The 21,459-nt window shown below is 37.5% G+C and overlaps 1 long non-coding RNA gene across 1 annotated transcript in view; it reads right to left on the reverse strand.

Moving 5' to 3' along the window:
- Positions 1-1,182: 1,182 nt before the first annotated feature.
- LOC129647705 (uncharacterized) overlaps positions 1,183-21,459 on the reverse strand; it is a 28,433-nt gene continuing 8,156 nt past the window's right edge. Inside the window, exon 3 of the long non-coding RNA XR_008712450.1 lies at positions 1,183-1,721. This is a non-coding gene — a long non-coding RNA (uncharacterized LOC129647705). The remainder of the gene's footprint in view (positions 1,722-21,459) is intronic.

Below are 21,459 nucleotides of genomic sequence, written 5' to 3' on the forward strand. Positions count from 1 at the left end.
TGAAGAGGGGATGCTGCCATGCAAAACTGAATCGATGGAGCTTCTGGGGCCCAACAGGAATATAGGCACATTGGCAGATGTCTGAGTGAAGGGTTGATGATGTTCCAGAATCATACAAGACTCTCAATCCAGTCGCTCAGTTGTGTCCAACTCTTTGCAACCCCATGGACTGCAGCACGCACAACCCACTAAATGGCCACAAAGAGAAGTGGGAGGCTGGGGATCATATTCTGCTTTCCTTAAATATATTCCAGACTGAGATCAGTCCCCGTGACAAGATTGTAAACCTGAAATCACTAGAAAAATTCCCAAGTGACTCAGTCCACCTCAAACTGACAGGATTTATTTTTCTGCCATTAGGCAAATGGGGGCTAGAATTAAAAAACTAAGTACTCCTTGAGCACATAGTAAAAAAAAATGGCATCCGCTATATTCCTCTCTTCATTATACATAAGTTCCTTGATGACAAGTACCGTGTTTTCATCTTCGTCTTTTCAAAGCTACCATAGAGCCTGATGTATAGTAAGGTGTTCCCTAATATGAACATATTTAATTAATGAAAAACTAATAAAATTATAGCTGCTTTCTCTACATTAAATTGAAAAGTCAAATGAAATGTACTTTGATTAGCTAAGAAATCTCTTAATAAACTGATAAAGTCATTTGGCTTATGTATTGTGTGTTTCAATATCCTTATAAGCCATGTTTTCTTAACTACAATATTTTAAAGACATAGATATAATAATACATAACCTTTGATTATATTATCATATGTAAGATGAATTTCACCTGTTCCTCCTGTCATATACATAGAACACATAATCCATAGATCTAAATTACATAAGCCTCACTGAAGTTAAAAATACTTTCCCAGATATTACTACTTATAAATGTTTTACAAAAAAGCAACACAAAATGACTGCCAGTGAATGACTATTACCTTGTTCTTTAAAAGGACAGATTATTCACTCAGAAGGAATTCATCCAGTGGGCAGATAAAGTTTTCAGAAGATTAGAGCAGGCCACAAGAGAGATTTTGCAAAACTCTACATGTAGTCCATAAACCTGATTTTCAAACAGAAATTTGGAGGGTTTTTAATTGTATTCATTTATGGCTGAATCAACATTGTAAACTTAGAAAATTTAGGAAAATATAGAATATCAGAAAACTGCATACTCCAACAATTTAGTATGCAAAAGAATATTTTTTGCATATTCATGTGCAGGGCATAGGTATGATAAAGAATAATGGGGATGTTTATCCTTTTGTTCAATTTTGTGTGTCTGCCAGTAGATGGCGGTACCATGTCGAGTGCTGTCAGCTTTTTTTTTTTTTTTTTTTCTTTTTTTTTTCCCCTCAAATCTGTTTTCTGATATATGTTGGGTACCATAGAGTGAATCTCAGAACAGGAAGCGGAGGCATAAGCAGAGAGGATTCTGGAAAGGTTTCTTTGTTTTCTTGTTCAGAGAAAAAGCAAAGGGGGGGTTGGGGGGGAAGCATTGTAGTTAATATGTAAACCTCTGTGGCCAAAAATTTGAACAACTGCAGGGGAAGGCTCTTTATACTCTAACCATCTTGGATGCGGGCTTTGTTATGCTGTGATCCATAAGGCTCTGTTTCATCAGGTAAGCTGGCAAAACATTCAATTTTCTGAAACATAGAATTTAACAACCAGATCATTTCTCTTATTTTAAATCATCTTCATGCTGCTATTTTTAACCTAATGTTGTTTTAATGTCAATTACAAGGACCAAAGGCATCATTTGATGTGTAAACTGCTTACTATTCCTTTATCTCAAAGGGAGAGCCTCTGTCTAGAAATGGTGACTTATGGTACAGACTAGGCATTACTGAGCTTGTATTTTTGAAACATGTAGATGCCTATGATTCACTGTAGTCAAGAGAAGATATTTTTTATTACACAAAGCTAACCTAATTGATTTTGTGGCTATACTTTCTCTATTTAAATGTCCAGTGTACCTAGTATTTTTTGAGCATAAATGTATAGTGACATTGGGACTATCATTCTCGTGCTTTAGTCTTTTTGTAACAGCTTTGGGAGGCCATGCGTATAGGGAATGATAACAATATAGAGGTGTATAGCTGTTTGAAAAACATTACCATTGGTCTTAAAATAATCTATTCTCACCAATACTAACCCATTACAATGAGATTTAACCTTCTAGTAATAAAACTATCCCTAAATACTCCATTATGTGTTATTTTTTATTTTAACATATTCATTTTACATTATTTACCACTTTATTTATTGATTTAAAGGGTATTGTACTCTCTTGATGAGTTATAAGCTTTATATATTTCTGTATTTTTTCTGTATATATTTTAATAACTGGTTATTATTATCATTATTATTACTAATTATCAAGGAGGGCTACTTGGACAGAAAGCAATTATTTATTTTATAATCTATATTTTCTGCAGTTTCTTTAAAATGTTTTATAGAATAATCATAAAGATTGCATTCAATTAGCAATCACATAGAACAGAAAATCATTGGCAGAAAATCTATAAGTATTCATTTAATGAAGAGTTTTAAAAATCATAGAGGTTTTTAAAAAATACAACAGGTGGTATAATGTAACACATGGAGACAAAGATAAAAGTGTATATGCTTAGAAGATTATGCATGAAAACATTTCATCACAATCAGTCCAAGCAGTGAGTGCCCTGTGTGGAATAAAGACCTCTGATTTCAACATGGGTTTCTAGTCAGTACTGGTCAAACCAGCCTAAAAATAGAACTTGCGGCCTCTGCTTTAAAAACAACTATAATCTCTAATGATATGGAAAAATACTGATTTCTCATCCAAGATTTTACCTTGGCTAGCAACAATACTTCCCCTAAAAAATTACAAAATAGTGGTTGCCTCACAGAAAATCCCTGGGTCTTGTATATTTTTGAGCTCCTACCATTGGCTATAAAGAAAACTGTTTCTTTGCAAAGGGTTCCCAGAAAAGGATGCTAATTGGCTTGAGCATATTGTACACTCCAAGCTTAACTACAGGTGACTGAATTTAACTTTGTTCTGTGTAAACACCAGAGCTGGTCTTTCTGAACTGTTTTACTTTTATGAATGGATGCTTATATTTTGTTCCTATTAGTAATATTTTTATCAGTATAATTGCAAGAATCTCTTAATTCTTTCTATATTTGTAGTAACCATGTGAAGAGCAAATGCATACAGAGTTATTCACCAAATGTGCTCTTTGAAAATTGTTAGAAATCAAATATGTTTTAATTAAATGATATATCAAATACGTTTGGTATCTTATTCTTAAAAAGAACTAGTAGTGATTTCATTTGTTAGGTCAAAAATAATACTGTAATGTACTGGTGTGGTAGAGAAAAATAGGTTGGGCACTGAGCTGGAAGTCTTGATTTCTGATTCAAATTCTGCTACTAATGAGTTTTGTTGCCTCAGAAGGGACACTTGTAAAATATGGAAATGGGAATCAAGGATATATAAGGACGCTTTTCATTCATTGTTCCTAATTTATCTGGATTTTCACCAATTGATTTCTCAGCTTAACTGTAATCTGATATATTTCTGATTTTCACTGAGTTTTATATTACCATTAATCTTGTGCTAAACATGAGGATAGAGAAATAGAGATGTTTAAAGGTCCTTAGCCAGTTCCTTCTGTGGTGGGAACAACCAGAAAGCAACATGGAGAAGCGGTTAAGAGCAATGGCTAGTGGAATGAATCTTATATGTGTGTGTGTGTGTGTGTATGCACTTGATTCATATACGTGATTGTGCGTGCTTAGTTGCTTCCATCGTGTCCAACTCTCTGCAATCCCATGGACTGCAGCCCACCAGGCTCCTCTATCCATGGAATTTTTCAGGCAAGAATACTGGAATGGGTTGCCATTTCCTACTTCAGGGATCTTCCTGACCCAGGGATCGAATTTGTGTCTCTTGCGTCTCCTGTATTGGTAGGTGGAATCCTTCCACTGAGCCACCTGGGAAGTCCCAAATGAATCCTAGGTCCACTATTAACTAACAAAGATTTTAACCTTCTGAGCCTCTATTATATCACCTGTATAAACAGGAATGATGATGCTGACATTGCAGCATTGTGTAAATAAATACTGTCTGTCCAGTGTTTATTACATATCCTGGGGCACAATTAAGTGCCAACCCATCCCTCCTCCCCTGTTCACCAACGCTTGCCAAAAGGAATAGGTATTATTTTTTAATGCTGGTGACAGTAGTGCGTCTTCTACAACAACAGGAAGAATACAGTGAAACTGCCAAGAAATTCCGTAGTTGAAAAGGGAATAGTTCTTATCCTGGAAGCATGCCCTTGCTGAAACAACAACAAAATGTGTTCTTTATAATAATATCAATTAGTGTTAACATCCTAGCCATTTCCTGAATTGCTCATAGAACTCTCTTACCTTCTAGAAGACCACTCTTTTGCCAATGATACATTATCATGGACCCCACTTCTAAGGCTTTTTTCTTTTTAACAAAATAGGGGCAAAAGGCTTTATTTCGCTTGTGCTTTAATCAATACAACTATTAGACAGAAGGCCTCTGTGAAGTCAGGAAAAAAACCTAGGTTTCACCAAGAATTAATTTCACTATGACCATCAAGTTAAAGAACCTAAATCCCAGAAATGACTGCATGTGTGGGCTTTGTGATCAACTCAAACTATCTACTGCTTAAATAGAATTGATGGTGCAATAAAAGGTGGAAAGTCAAACTGCCGGATGAAACTGTTGACAAACAGCAAAATCTCTGCTTCCCTACAAAGGATTTTTTCTACAAACCCAGCTTCATGCTCTTGACAGCTGTGTGCTACTGGGATCTTAGGGAGCTAGAGCTGGGAGGTCTTTTCAGCACCCCAGGCCTCCCAATCTTTCCCTTCAACCACCCTAGGCCTCTTTAAACTGACTCAAATAACTGTGATGTCAGTTTCATTTTCATGGCAGCCAAGACGACTTAATGGGCTTATGATTAGACAGATCTGAGATGGCCTTGAGTTTGAGAGTCTTCAAGACACGAGGCGAAAGTTTCTCAATTAGACAGTGCCCTGCTTTAGTCCATCTTCCTGACTCCAGCTCATTCCCAGCTCTTCTGATTCCTTATTTTTAGGGGTTAAATGAAAGCACCCATAAGTGTAAGCATATTAAAAAAACACTTTTTTTTTTCCACTGAGGAATGAAATGTGACTAGATGGTGAAATGTCTTTGCATGAGCGGCTGTGCAGATTGCTTTCTTTCTCATTATCATTCATGTATAGGAACACTGTGAACTCACTGAAGGTTGGGAATAATGGTTACCTTGTCATCTAAAATATATTATTCATTCTACCTTAATATTGATGATTGTTTTACCAGTTTTCTAAAACTTGAGGATTAATTTATCCACCTACTCCTGAAATAAGGACTTCCCTATAGCTCAAATGGTAAAGAATCTGCCTGCAATGCAGGAGACTAGGGTTCGATCCCTGGGTGAGGAAGATCCTCTGGAGAAGGGAATGCAATACACTCCAGTATTCTTGCCTGGAGAATCCCATGGACAGAGAAGCCTGGTGAGTTACAATCCGTGGGGTCACAGAGTCAGATATGATAACACACACACATAACTCCTGAAATATAATTTAGGATATTAACAGTATACTTCCGTCCTAGGGATCTATTTGAAATTTTTATTAACTTTAATCCTAAATTATCTGTACTTCCACTTGAATTTTACACCATAAACACCTTTAATGGCAATCCTATGTAGAACCTGGTATCCAAACTACAAGTTCTTGAGGTAGGTTGTTCTTTGAGGTAGTTATAAAATCTGGGAAAGATAAAAGCCAATTTTATTGCCTCTTGAGTTGCAAGTTCATATATTTATCTTTGATTAGAAAACTACCACTTTAGTTCAGCTTTACTTGATAATATTTTTCACACTGGGGTGAAGTTAACACATTCTTTGCATACATTTTAATGGGTTTATGTGTAGAGTTAAGAGCAGAATAGTGTTAATTTTCTGTTAATTTTACCTGAAAGTAAGTTAATAAAGAAAATCTTGCTCTCTTGCTAAGCAAAGATGTGCTTGCTGACCTGTCTGATGGGCACCAGCTCTGTAGATATCTAAAATCTGAATCTATGCTCAGACACCTAATTAGCCACAATAGAAGAATTCTTTAAATTTTATATGAATACCTACTCAACTGCATAACAGAAGTTTTAATATGCCTCCTATTTATTGAGTGATTCTTATAATACACCACCTCTTTTGTCTAGGCTTTGAAGTAAAAAAGGACTTTATAGAGAGATACTTTAAAGAAATTTCTGCTCAAGATAAATGAATAGAGAGTAACTGCAAAGTAACTTATAAGCATGCTTACAAATTAAATCTACCTATTAAACACAAATACAGTGCATATAAACATATGCTAGGTGGTAGCTGTATTAGGGAATTCTCAGGGGTTGTTTTAGTTCAGAGAAACCTTTTAAAAGTTTGGAGTTATTTCTGTAATAGTTGAATTAGGTTTTCATGCTTTTTGCAGACTGCATATAGGGAGCCCTGCATGTGATTAAGCTCTGAGCTGGAGGAAAGAGAAAGAAATGATGGTCTTTAAATCTTTAAACAGTAGTTTAATATTGTTTTATTCAATGGGTGATTTCAAAGATGGGAAGTCACTCCTTAAATAACCTTGGCCATTTTCTGCCAAGAAGCTCACTTTTGGGAATTTTAATCTCCTAATATTCAGAAGATACTCTATTCTTACTTCGGTCGTACAGAACATTTTGTCCTTTTCTTTTTCCAAGAGCTTGAACTGGAATAATTCACTAAATCCCAGCTCCTGTTATTAAGTGACATTGCACTTCTGAACCAAACCCCAAATATTCATGCAGAGCTTATTAATAGGACACATTTAATGGGCTCACGCCTCTATTTGAGAACCAATCACCTGTTTGTTAGCTTCTCTGTGTCCTTGCTGTTTTTGCTTGTAACATTTATTTTTCTTTATGTAAATTGCTTTTGCAAAGTATTCTGATGAGACTGAGTCCATTCAGCATGGTAGGGCCATAGACAAAGTATTCCAAGCAATTTCTTTTCATGGAACTTACACCATGGATGGGCATACACTTAAGAATGAATTCTCCAAGAAATAAGCCCAAATTCCTACATGCATGATGCAGGTGAGAGAAATGAGTAAAGCAAGACAGGTTGGGACTAAAAAACTCCACAGCCCACGTGCTTTCTAAAGAAGGACTGCTCCTAAGGGCCAGGAGACTATTGAATTTAACAATTTTTCCAAAGAAGCTTAAAATCTAGATTTCTTTTTTGAGAAACTTCCCTCTTTTTAAATGTTATCATCTATTTCAAATTATTTACAATATTGGATAGATTCCACAAAGCATACCTACAGGCAGGATATGGCCAAGGGATTTTTGGCCGGGTATTTTTTCCTTTTGCCGATCCAACCAGTATTTTTACCAATAAGGGTAAATAAACTTCACGGAGAAGAAATGGCTTGACTGTATTTGGAGGAAGTGCCACACAGGCACTCATATTTCCTATCTGCTCCTCCAGGCTTAACTAACTGCCCACCGTTTTTCTCTTTTATTTCAAATCCTTGGATGTTCTACATATTCCCTCCAAAAATTCTGTTTTTACTGCTGCTAACTACTTTACTGAATTTTATCTACTTAGATCCTTTTACTCCCCTTTTTTTGTTGCTATTAATACTTCTCTTGCTATGGATATCTTGTTACGGCTATGCTAGTTGATGAAGTATGTAATATTCTCACTTCTACACTATTCTGAAATTATTGAAATTTGTAGGAAAAACATGTCCCTTAGCTGAGATAAGATAAAAGATATCATTAATAGAATATTTACATGTCCTTGAGTTAACATGGTCTCAAAGTTCCAAAATATCTTATTAAAGTATCTTTAATCATAGCCATTAATGATGACAACTCAAGTAAACCCATTCTTCATATTAGTTTTCAACAATTTTATCGGGCTCTACTATCAATCTTAATATACCAATTCCAAAAATTAAAGTACATTATTATATTAGCATTGAAAGAACAGGCAAAAGTATAATACACAAATATATTGCATTCTTTTTCATTGATGTAAAACTTGGTGGTATTAGATAAGAATAAAAATCAAATACATATGTCTGGAATGAGAACTTCTTCACCAGTACATGGAAAATCAGAAAGAAAAAGCAAAATGAAAACAAAAAAAAAAAGTCAGATTTTTTAAACCTCACCAATAATAATAAAAGGAGGGGGAAAAAAAACAGTTTAAAGGAAATAGAGATACAAACATCTGAGAGAAAATGGAAACAGATAAAACATGATGAGCTTATTCAGAGAATGGGGCACAGCTCTGGCTACACACTGGAATCATCTGGGAAGCTTCAAAAAGAGCAAAGCTAAAAAAAAAAAAAGAGTAAAGCTTGCTCCACCTTAGGCCAATTCAATTAAATGCGCTGGGCTGAGCCTGGGCATCAGTGTTTAAAAGCTCTGCAAGCATAGTTCAAACATGCAGTCAGGTTTGAAAAGCAATTGACTAAAGGAAGATGGAGAAAAACAAGAAAAGCTAGTGAAAGTTTGGCTAGAGAAGTGAAAGACAACTGAGAAATGGCTTTTAGAATAATTTCAAAATTCTAACAAGTGGGCACGTGTTAAGTTAAAAGACTATGCAAATACTTAAAGTAACAAAAAGTACATTCGTGTCCATTTCCCCTTCAGTTAAAAAGGCTGGTATTTACTCTATATGTTTAAGCAGTTTTATATTTCAAATTGGTAATTTCCTACCCTTACCTCTATTAGAAAGTTGACCCAGCTGCTGGTTGTGATATATTTTTCAAACTAACAATATAAACGATTGTGCACACTTAGACATAAGCATCCATGAAGTTCAATTTGTACAACCAAAGATTCGCCCTCTTTTTATTCTGTACCTTGTAAATTGTTCCTTTGAAAATTAAGTCTTAAAATCAAATAAGAGTGGTCATTGAAAGATAATTTTTCGAATAGCCAGTTCATTCAATTGGAAACAAAACATTGATTTCAAATTATTGAAACTTCAATTGTGGCAGATTTCAAGGTAAAGCAGATCTGCAAACCAACAAATTATTTAAAGCCAAAAGTCACTTAAAAATGTATTGTCAGAAAGTGGCATTTCTGAGGAAAAAGTGAATTAACCTAATAGTTAAGTGGAATTAATAATGAATTGATTTTCCTAAAATGAATTCCATTATGAAGGTGAGTCAGCCTTTTCAACATTTTCTGGGTTAACATCACAGTTGATTTTCCATGTTGATTTCCCACAATCCTTTCCACAACTAGGGAGAGTCTGTGGTAGCCTCTATAAAGGCAATCCTCTCCATCCTTCAGAGCAGATTATATCCTAAAGTCTTTCCTCTGGAGAAACATCCTTTAATATTTCTACTTAACTATGCTTTCTTCATGATTTCTACCATTTTTTCAACCAGGTCACGAAAATTATCATCCAATATGAAAGAGCTGTTAAATCTCAGGATGAGAATATATGTATTTTGAAACAGGAGGCTAGTGGTTGCATGGTGAACAGAAGCAACACTATATTATATCTGGGCTCAGTTTATGGTAGACGTCGATGAAATGGTGCTTGGGTTCTCAAACTGGGATTAGATCACTGATTTTTTTTTTTTTTAATGACATCCTACCTTTATATTCAAAGTACTTAGGTAGTCTACAATAAAAATATAAATAACAAACCAGTAAAATATTAATAAGAATGAACCAGTCCATCCTGAAGGAGATCAGCCCTGGGATTTCTTTGGAAGGAATGATGCTAAAGCTGAAACTCCAGTACTTTGGCCACCTCGTGCAAAGAGTTGACTCATTGGAAAAGACTCTGATGCTGGGAGGGATTGGGGGCAGGAGGAGAAGGGGACGACAGAGGATGAGATGGCTGGATGGCATCACCAACTCGATGGACGTGAGTCTGAGTGAACTCCAGGAGTTGGTGATGGACAGGGAGGCCTGGCGTGCTGCGATTCATGGGGTCGCAAAGAGTCGGACACGAGTGAGCGACTGAACTGAACTGAACCAAAAAGAAATGTTTTTTAATGAAAGGTAAAGACACCTTAAATTAGTCAGTGTAGAGAGCAAAAAATTTACGGTTGCTATGACCATTTCCTCTACCAACACAGTAACAACTGTGAGAAATAAGTGGATTCTTTGGGGAAAAGAATTCCAATTTGTTATTCAAAAGCATTAAGTATATTTTGAAAAGGGGAAGGGTAATGCTCAGGAGTAAATGAAAAGTGGCAGAGCACATCCAAATCATGATGCAGATCTCTATGCAAATTAGCACGAGTTAAAATACGCCCTGGAAACTGCAGTAGTAAGCTCTCTAATACATTTGTTAAACTTGTTTACTCTGTGTCTCAAAATTATCCTGAGTCATCGTTAAGACACATTTCTTTTAAATATCCATTAAATGTACTATAACTGTATTACGTTTGAAACAACACTCTGTGAGACAGATGTAACCATAAAATAATACTCACTTTCTCCAATAATCCAGATCCCTCAGCAAAGCTAAATTTGGGAAACTTTATGCATAACAAAATACTTTCTATTTATTCTCAATTTCTTCCTGAATAAAACATTTAAAAACTAAATATCTAAGACATAAAGAGGCACACTTGATTTGGAAACTCTTTGACTTTTTTCTTTCAACATTTGATAGATATTTTATGTTTTCTTGGATTTTTTAAAAATTGAAGTGTAGTTGACATACAATGTTGTTAGTTTCTGGTGTATAGCAAAGTAATTCACATATATGTATATGCATTTTTTTCTTTTTCATTATGGATTATTATGAGATACTGAATATAGTTCCCTATGCTATACAGTAGGCCTTTGTTGTTTCTTTTATATATAGTAGTTTGTATCTGCAAACTCCTAAATTTATCCCTCCCCTCCCTCTTTCCCTTTCGGTAAACGTAAGTGTGTTTTCTGTGTCTGTGAACTGTCTATTCAAGTTTCTGGTAACCTAGAACTGCCCGAAAAAAATAAAGTCTATTATTTTTTTAAAAGGAGAAAGACATTCGAAGAATAAATGAATTCAATGCCCAACATTGCACAGGCAATTTTATCAGAATCCTAAATTATCCATATCCTTGAGTAGTTAGTTCAAGTTCCATACTTGAAGAAGTTCTCAGTTCAAGAACACTGTAGAAATGCCACAAATTCCAGCTCTGTCCTTCCTAGCATCTCCTCTGTTCAATGCTTTTGTTTCTCCTTATGATTGCTGCCCTCACTAGCCAGAGTCTTGCTAGATCCTGCATCCTGGGAAAGGCCAGGCAGGCTACTCCTGTCTTGACTCTAATTAGCATATTGGTTGCTGCAATCTCTAAGGAAAATTTTGCATCAAATGTAATTTTCTATTGCCTGTAGCATTCTGGCTTCCTTTAGCCCCCAAAGAATTGAGCTCTGAACAGTATCCCTGCTGTGTTTACATGCAGAGACCCTCCACTGTGTGATCCTGCTGCAATTAAGTGGTAATGTGGGTGCCTGCTCAGTCAGTTTGGTCACGTCCGACTCTTTGCAACTCTATGGACTGAAGCCTGCCAGGCTCCTCAGTCCCTGGGGTTCTCCAGGCAAGAGTACTGGAGTAGGTTGCCATGCCCTCCTCCAGGGGATCTTTCCAATGCAGGTATTGAATGTCTCCTGCTTTACAGGGGGATTCTTTACCGCTGACCAACAGGGAAACCCAAATAAGTGGTAACATCTACACCTAACTCGGGCAGCGCACAGAGGTCTTTGCTCTATTTTGGTACCAATGATGTGCTAAGTGGCTGAAGGAAAAACATAGACTCTCTGTGCTTTCACATTTTCTTCGATGACTGATCGTATTTCACTGAAACCTAGACTTGAGGTTTTGTTAGTTTTTTTTTTTTAATTGTTATTTGTATAGAAGATTTTTGATATCACCAATTTAGGAAGAAATTATGTGTACAGAATTGAGTATCTAAATAGAAAAGATGTGAGGGACAATTCTCTTCAGCAACCAACCCTCCAGCTATACTCTTCTCAAGGTATTCATAATATTGATTCATCAAAAAAACATAGCTCAAATTTGAACAAGCACATAGCCCATAAAGTATTCTGAATATGAAGACAGACTCTAAAACGTATAACACAGCCAACCCCAGTTACATCGTTAGTCCAATATTCAATGACCCTTTGAGTTCAGAGTATAAGGTAATTGCTGCACCTTCAGATCACTGTCTCTCACAAGGGGTGAATGTTGGAATACACCAAGCACAGAGTTCCAGTGCTTTAGAGATAAAAAGAGGTGCTACATATCAACTAGTCACTTCCCCCCTTCCTTCTCCATAACAGATGTGGACACTCAATACCAAAAACACTGAGCATTCAACATGTCACAGCAAGTGACGCCAAAGACAAGCCTAGAACTTACAGATTACTTAAATCACAGGCATTCCCCTAATTCTGTTTTCTTCTGTCTCTCTTAGGGGCAGGGCACGTTTTTATTGTATTACACTCTCCTCTGCCGCTCCTCTCCATCTTCAAGGTGGTCAGACTCCACAACATTATAACCATCTAGCTGGGATGGGGTGGGGGTGGGGTGCTGCTGCTGCTGCTAAGTCGCTTCAGTTGTGTCCGACTCTGTGTGACCCCATAGATGGCAGCCCACCAGGGGTGTGGTGGGGATGCTTAAAAGAGAAGCTGCTCAGGCGGCTGGGTTCTGGCTGGCGAAGAACCACAGCAGAACTGCAGCCACACCTAAATAAGTGTGCTCCAGTGGAGCTTACCACGAGCACTAACCTGAAGGCTGATTTTACAGCCTCTCTGCTGCATGCTAGATAACTCTCAATTCCTCTGTAGTTTAAGCCTCAGAGGATGCAGGTTACATATGAAGTAAGCACCACCATCTTGAAGTGGTGCAAGTTATACCTCAAGCTCCCTTAGGTTGCCAAGTGAAAAAGGCAATCGACTCAACACTGGGTTGTGAAAACAGTATGCTGTCATTTTGATTACAGTCAGTAAACAGTCTGTGGTTGCCTGGAAAGAAACTGCCTAAAGCACAAGGCACCAGCAAGCAGGAGGAGAGACGTGGCTGGGGGCAACTTGCAGGGCTGTCTATTATGGCTGAAGCAAAACTGACATTACGATAGAAATGGATCAAGGGCTGTTTACTGGGCTGAGAACTTTATTTGCTTTCTATTTTCCTTGATGCCAGTTTACTTCAAAATAGAAAGCTTTCTATAATTCTGGTTATATTCTGATTTAGATGTTTAAATGTGTTTAAATGTTACCTTCCATGTTTCTCTGTCTCTTACACACACACACATACACATGCACAAACACACAATGTTCACTTTTGTTTCTTGGTCCAAAATCCTAGGAATTAAAGACAAAAACAACCATCTAACCAAGTAAAACAGAAAATGATAGAGAGAGTGTGCCTCTCCCTTTTAGAGCATCTCAGAACAGGGGATTGCCTGCTTTCTTAATTCATTTGTTAGTAGGTTTGATCATTTGGTGGATGGAAAAGGAATAGGAGAAAGGTATACACTGAACCAGCACTCATCACTACAGATATGAGATGAACATATGTACTTTGAAAATTTCTAGATAATGACATTAAAAAAAGACAAAAGAAACAAGTGAAATTAAGGTTACTAATGCTGGTTTTTTTTTTTTTTAAATTTAAGCCAATATCCAAAAATATTATCATTTCAGATTTGGCACTAGCTATAATTTAAGTGTTCGATTCCTACATGTGACCAGAGCTAACACACTGGATAGGGCATTAGCAGAATTCGGTTTAGGTAATAATATTCAGAAGATATCTAATAATATCCTGCTGACTGTGGTAGATAAGCAATAAAATCTTTATCTTCAAGAAATTTAAAATGTAGAAGAAATAAGGCACATCCTTAATAAAAGCAGAAGCCAGAGTATTATAATTATTATATGAATTTTAAAGACAATCTGTGCAAGCTGTTGGAGTTCAGAGGAAGGCAAAACAACTTCTGACTCAGAATTTAGGTATGATGAGCCTTGGAGTATAGGTAGGATTTTAACAGGCAGTAATTGGTGGTGAGTGAGAGTTCAGGCAGAGGGAAGGGTTCTGAAAGTCAGAGGCCAGAGACGGGACTTTTGGGGAATGGCAAACATACATTTGACTAGGGAGGAGCACACATGTAGGAGAGCATGTAAGATGAAGCTGGAGAAACAAATCAGTAAATTATTTTTTAGGGAGAGCCTCTGATTTTTACTTTTTCTTGAGAAACCTATATGCAGGTCAGGAAGCAAGAGTTAGAACTGGACATGGAACAACAGACTGGTTCCAAATAGGAAAAGGAGCATGTCAAGGCTGTATATTGTCACCCTGCTTATTTAACTTATATGCAGAGTACATCATGAGAAATGCTGGACTGGAAGAAGCACAAGCTGGAATCAAGATTGCAAGGAGAAATATCAATAACCTCAGATATGCAGATGACACCACCTTTATGGCAGAAAGTGAAGAGGAACTAAAAAGCCTCTTGATGAAAATGAAAGTGGAGAGTGAAAAAGTTGGCTTAAAGCTCAACATTCATAAAACGAAGATCATGGCATCTGGTCCCATCACTTCATGGGAAATAAATGGGGAACAGTGGAAACAGTGTCAGACTTTATTTTGGGGGGCTCCAAAATCACTGCAGATGGTGATTGCAGCCATGAAATGAAAAGATGCTTACTCCTTGGAAGGAAAGTTATGACCAACCTAGATAGCATATTCAAAAGCAGAGACTTTGCCAACAAAGGTCCATCTAGTCAAGGCTATGGTTTTTCCAGTAGTCACGTATAGATGTGAGAGTTGGACTGTAAAGAATGCTGAGCACCGAAGAATTGATGCTTTTGAACTGTGGTTTTGGAGAAGACTCTTGAGAGTCCCATGGACTGCAAGGAGATCCTACCAGTCCATTCTGAAGGAGATCAGCCCTGGGATTTCTTTGGAAGGAATGATGCTAAAGCTGAAACTCCAGTACTTTGGCCACCTCATGTGAAGAGTTGACTCATTGGAAAAGACTCTGATGCTGGAAGGGATTGGGGGCAGGAGGAAAAAGGGACGACAGAGGATGAGATGGCTGAATGGCATCACCGACTCAATGGACATGGGTTTGGGTGAACTCCGGGAGTTGGTGATGGACAGGGAGGCCTGGAGTGCTGCGATTCATGGGGTCGCAAAGAGTTGGACACGACTAAGCAACTAAACTGAACTGAACTGAAGAAAAAAAGGACACTGGATTTGGTGGCATGATTACTAGCCATGTGACTTTGGACGTCTTACTTATCCTCTCTGAATCCTATTGTTTCCTTATCTGCAAAATGAGGACAATAATCACCTTTATCTCATAGAGTTACTGTCAAGATAAAAATGAGCTAATCAGTGCCTGGCACAGAGCAAGTCAGTGTCCTCTATTATCATTACTATTCCTTCTCTAAGATATTTTGAGGTGTGGAATTCTTTGAGTAAAATATTCATTCCTCACTTTGCTTTGTATTAAAGAGGGTCTGATAAACTCAGCATGTTGTTGTTTAGTCGCTGAGTTGTGTCCGACTCTTTGAGACCCCATAGACTGTAGCCCAGGCTTCTCTTTCCATGGGATTTCCCAGGCAAGAATACTGGAGTGTTGCCATTTCCTTCTCCAGGGAATCTTCCTGACCCAGGGATGGATTGAACCCAGGTCTCCTGCATTGGCAGCAGATTCTTTACTCCTGAGCCACCAGGGAAGCCCAAACTCAGCATACTTAGTCAATAATCTTTGAGGTAAACAGGTTTTGAATGTATGTATGTGATCTAGAAGAAATACAACTACATAATTAGCAAATATTGTGCCTATACAGTATTTGGCTTTTGTTGCTTTTCTATGTTTTACCATCTTCATGGCTATATGACACAAAACTAAGTTACTTTATTTACCTAACCAATCCTATATGAGTGGATATTTCAGTTTTTTTCTAGACTTTGCTATTATAAAATATGCTACCTAAATAGAATACAAGACTTTTAAAGAGTAGTTGTAGGCTGAATTTGAAATAGCAAATCTAAGTAAAAAGTTTAAATCTTTATAAGAAACTAACATTAAGTAATTCATTTATTCAAAAAATATCTGTTGAGCACCCACTATGTGCCATGCACTGTTCTAAGTAGTTGGGATTCACTGGTGAACAAAAGGGACCAAGAAAGGAATATTCCAGCTCCTTTAAGTCTTATGTTCTACCCAGGAAAAATAGAAAGTGAATAATAGACATTATAAATCAGTTAATTATATAGTACATAATAAGGTGATAAGTGCTTTGGAAACAATAAAGTGGGGTAAGGAGATGGAGGGGAAGCACAGAAGGTCTCTTTGAAAAGGTAAAGTTTTGACCAAGACTTGCAGATGAGAAAGTTAGGTTATCTAGAGGAAAGAACATTCCTAGGAGACTGAGCAGTATATCTGCGTTTGGGAGGTGCAGAGGACAGCCAGTAGCCAGTGTGGCTAGAGAGGAGTGAGAAAAAAGGAGAGCAATGAGTTCAGGATGAGTTCAGCAAGGTAACTGGAAAGCCATTCATAAGGTCTTAGAGGCAATTATACAGAGTTTGGCCTTTTCTCTGGGTAGCTCCTGTAGGCTCCTGCACAGAGAAATAACTCGATTTGTTTTCTCTTTTCCCCAAATCACTCTGACTGCTGGGTGAAAATAGGCTCCATGGGAGTCAGGCCGGAATCAGGGAGACGCTTACAAAGCTATTGCAGGCTTCTGTGAAATACTGCCATAAATCATTTTAAGCTTCCAGGTTCAGAAGAATTACACCACAGGACATTAAACAAATAAACAATGAGACTGAAGAAGCTATGGCTATTATCTTTGAGAAATCATAAAAATGAGAACAGTATGACTGGCACATATGCTTCTAAGTTCAACAACAAAAAGCAGAACAAACAAACAAACAAAACAATTTCTGGATTCTATCAGCCAGTCATTGTCAAAATGTGATTCCTGGGCTAACATCATCAGCATCCTGTGTGTGCTTATTAGAAACACAAAATTTGGGGCTTCACCTGTATCTATAAGCAACTCTGGGGTGGAACCTGGCAAGCTGTGATTTACTAAAAGTCCTACAGGTGATTCTGACGCTAAATTTTGAGGACCACTGACAAACACTCTAATGGTGAAACTAGATGCCAGAAGGAGCCTTTTCAGTTTTAGAATACTGGACTTCCAAGTTCCAATACATCTTTTAAATCATGTATCTAGAGAAATTTAACTTTTATTTATGGAGAAGGAAATGGCAACCCATTCCGGTATTCTAGCCTGGGAATCCCATGGACAGAGGAGCCTGGTGGGCTGCAGTCCATATGGTCACAAAAGAGTCAGACACAACTTGGCAACTGAACAGCAACAACTTTTTGTTTTTATTATATTTTATCTCTTTATAAAAAATAAAGTAAAATGGTACATTATTTTTTCAAAATCCATGAGCAACAGGCAGTTGAAGACGATGAAAATGGAGAGAATGTAGATGATTAAACCTGTTCAAGATTGCGCATTAATGAAGTCACTGTTTTAGAATGTACATTTAAGCTTCTGAGTCTCAGACTCAACATTTTTAGAGTAAGGCAGAAATGAATTTAATACAATTCAAAGAAAGAAATCCCAGATTTTAAATTAACTGAGACCTTCATTTAGTCTTCTAATGGTCAAATTTACTCCAGGAGAATCTGAAGTACCCAGAGAAGTAGATGTGTGGTTTTCCTTCCTAGACAAAATTCTCAGTACATTACTTCATAACATCTTGGTGATTTGACCATTTGAAGTTATTTACCTGATAACAGTTTCAAGTCCTAAAACCAAAGGAGCAGCTGGTAGGATAGGGCTATTACAGACGCTGAAAGCCAACCAGCAATCCCATCCAGATGGAAGGAGGTCCCCTCCCCATGGGGAAACGCTGCCAGGGACCTGATGACAATACTTGTGAACTCCTTAGTGTGTGGCTTTGGATTTACTTCAGCCCCTGCACAAAGAGCTAACTGAGTCCCCAGAGTTTTACAGTCGAATGCCTGCCAGAAATGGTTTTGATCTGGAAAATTCTGAAGCAGGTACATTATGTCAACATAAAGGAGGATAAATGGATTGAAAGGAAAGAAAGCTGCATAAATGGCTAAAAATAGCTAAGTGAAGTAAAAATGAAAGTCAGTCACGTCCGACTCTTTGGCACCCCATAGACTGTAGCCACCAAGCTCCTCTGTCCAAGGAATTCTCCTGGCAAGAATACTGGAGTGGTTGATATTTCCTTCTCCAGGGGATCTTGTAGAGTGAGGGATTGAACTCAGGTCTCCTGCTTGCCAGGCAGATTCTTTACTGTTGCGTGAGTTACCAGGAAGCCGCCAAAATAGTTAAGTTCAGTTCAGTTCAGTCGCTCAGTCATGTCCGATTCTTTGAGACCCCATGAATCGCAGCACGCCAGGCCTCCCTGTCCATCACCAACTCCCGGAGTTCACTCAGACTACATCCATCGAGTCAGTGATGCCATCCAGCCATCTCATCCTCTGTCGTCCCCTTCTCCTCCTGCCCCCAATCCCTCCCAGCATCAGAGTCTTTTCCAATGAGTCAACTCTTTGCATGAAGTGGCCAAAGTACTGGAGTTTCAGCTTTAGCATCATTTCTTCCAAAGAAATCCCAGGGCTGATCTCCTTCAGAATGGACTGGTTGGATCTCCTTGCAGTCCAAGGGACTCTCAAGAGTCTTCTCCAACACCACAGGTCAAAAGCATCAATTCTTCCGTGCTCAGCCTTCTTCACAGTCCAACTCTCACATCCATACACGACCACAGAAAAAAACATAGCCTTGACTAGACGGACTTTGTTGGCAAAGTAATGTCTCTGCTTTTCAATATGCTATCTAGGTTGGTCATAACTTTCCTTCCAAGGAGTAAGCGTCTTTTAATTTCATGGCTGCAGTCACCATCTGCAGTGATTTTGGAGCCCCCCAAAATAAAGTCTGACACTGTTTCCCCATCTATTTCCCATGAAGTGATGGGACCAGATGCCATAATCTTCGTTTTATGAATGTTGAGCTTTAAGCCAACTTTTTCACTCTCCACTTTCACTTTCAGCAAGAGGCTTTTTAGTTCCTCTTCACTTTCTGCCATAAGGGTGGTGTCATCTGCATATCTGAGGTGATTGATATTTCTCCCGGCAATCTTGATTCCAGCTTGTGTTTCTTCCAGTCCAGCATTTCTCATGATGTACTCTGCATATAAGTTAAATAAACAGGGTGACAATATACAGCCTTGACGTACTCCTTTTCCTATTTGGAACCAGTCTGTTGTTCCATGTCCAGTTCTAACTGTTGCTTCCTGACCTGCATACAAATTTCTCAAGAGGCAGATCAGGTGGTCTGGTATTCCCATCTCTTTCAGAATTTTCCACAGTTTATTGTGATCCACACAGTCAAAGGCTTTGGCATAGTCAATAAAGCAGAGATAGATGTTTTTCTGGAACTCTCTTGCTTTTTCCATGATCCAGCAGATGTTGGCAATTTGATCTCTGGTTCCTCTGCCTTTTTTAAAACCAGCTTGAACATCAGGAAGTTCACGGTTCACATATTGCCGAAGCCTGGCTTGGAGAATTTTGAGCATTACTTTACTAGCGTGTGAGATGAGTGCAGTTGTGCGGTAGTTTGAGCATTTTTTGGCATTGCCTTTCTTTGGGATTGGAATGAAAACTGACCTTTTCCAGTCCTGTGGCCACTGCTGAGTTTTCCAAATTTGCTGGCATATTGAGTGCAGCACTTTCACAGCATCATCTTTTAGGATTTGAAAGAGCTCAACTGGAATTCTATCACCTCCACTAGCTTTGTTCGTAGTGATGCTTTCTAAGGCCCACTTGACTTCACATTCCAGGATGTCTGGCTCTAGGTCAGTGATCACACCATCATGATTATCTGGGTCGTGAAGATCTTTTTCGTACAGTTCTGTGTATTCTTGCAAATAGTTAAAGGATAAACTAAAGAGGCAAAATAAAGTTTAAAAACAATGGACATCTACCTTTTTTAGAGTAAAGTTTCTGTCATACTCTTTGAATAACAACTTCCTCATTCATGGTATAAAGAATTCCCCTTAATTTATGAACTGCTAAAATTCTTTTAAGATAATTTCAAGACAAAAATTAAACACTGGACTAGAAGAAATTAAAGGATAAATCAATTGTTAGGATAAACTTACACAAAAGGAAATATAAAACTCATCTCTAGAAAATTCAACTGTTGGTATTAATATTACAATTAATAATATTAACACTATAATTAAAAATGAGCTAAGAAAAATAAAATTAAACAAAGTTCCTCAGCTGGTGACACCTACCCTTTTTAGAGTAATGTTTCTGTCATACTCTATGAATAACAACTTCCTCATTTATGGTATAAAGAATTCCCCTTAATTTCTGAACTGCTAAAATTCTTTTAAGATAATTTCAAAGGCAGGCTATCCATTTTGGGGGGATCTGTAGGTCCAATACTTATATTAAATAATCTGAAAGTATAGTTTCTAAATCATCTTATCTCATCACCATCTTAATGGAATTCAGTGAGTTCAACTACTTTAACCATTAGTATAAGTCTTATTAGATTAAACCTTGTATGGGTCTTCTGTGAAATTAAATTTAAGATATCTGCTAAGCAGGTTATGTAGTGTTCCTTGATAGCAAAACTTCTTCCGTCAGTTTGGTTCTTAGAGAAAGATTGTCTTTTTACACACAGTGTTTAAGAATCTTTTTTTTGGTTTTGTTTCCTAAAATAAAATCAGATACATATGATTCTGTGTACTTCCACTTTTCCTTACCTATTGGGAACATTAGCGCTAAATTCCAGCCTTGATTGTATAAAGTGACCATCTCATATTCATAGTAATCTCTACTCTTTCCTTTCAGAATAACCTTCTTAAACTGTACTCTATGTGCCATTTCCATCAAATTAATCTAAGGAACTGTTTTAAAATGCAGATCCCTGGGTCTTGCCCAAGACCAACTTTTTCAGAATCTCCATAGATTGAACCCAGAAGTCTACAGATTTAGTAAGCAGTCCAAGTGATTCTTATGCTCACTGAAGTTCAGAACTGATTTAAAGAATCCTCATTCTCTTCTTAACTCAAGTAGTCCTATTTTATCTTACAATTAATCTATAAACCGTGGTCTTCTTCAAATGATGAGTGAGATAGAGATCTTATTAAGACATAATACAACTCAAAGTATTGGACCTAAATTGGAGTGTGAAACCATATGCAGAAATCACTATTTCCCATGTGTACTCGAGACTGAAAAAAATCTCTCCCATTTGGAGCCCAGGCCGTGAGATATATTTTCTCTAATCTGTGAATCAGTGATTTTCACAAGGGGAGGGTGAAGAAGAAGAACT

This window comes from Bubalus kerabau, chromosome 3 (assembly GCF_029407905.1).
Source record: "Bubalus kerabau isolate K-KA32 ecotype Philippines breed swamp buffalo chromosome 3, PCC_UOA_SB_1v2, whole genome shotgun sequence".
Classification (NCBI taxonomy): domain Eukaryota; kingdom Metazoa; phylum Chordata; class Mammalia; order Artiodactyla; family Bovidae; genus Bubalus; species Bubalus kerabau.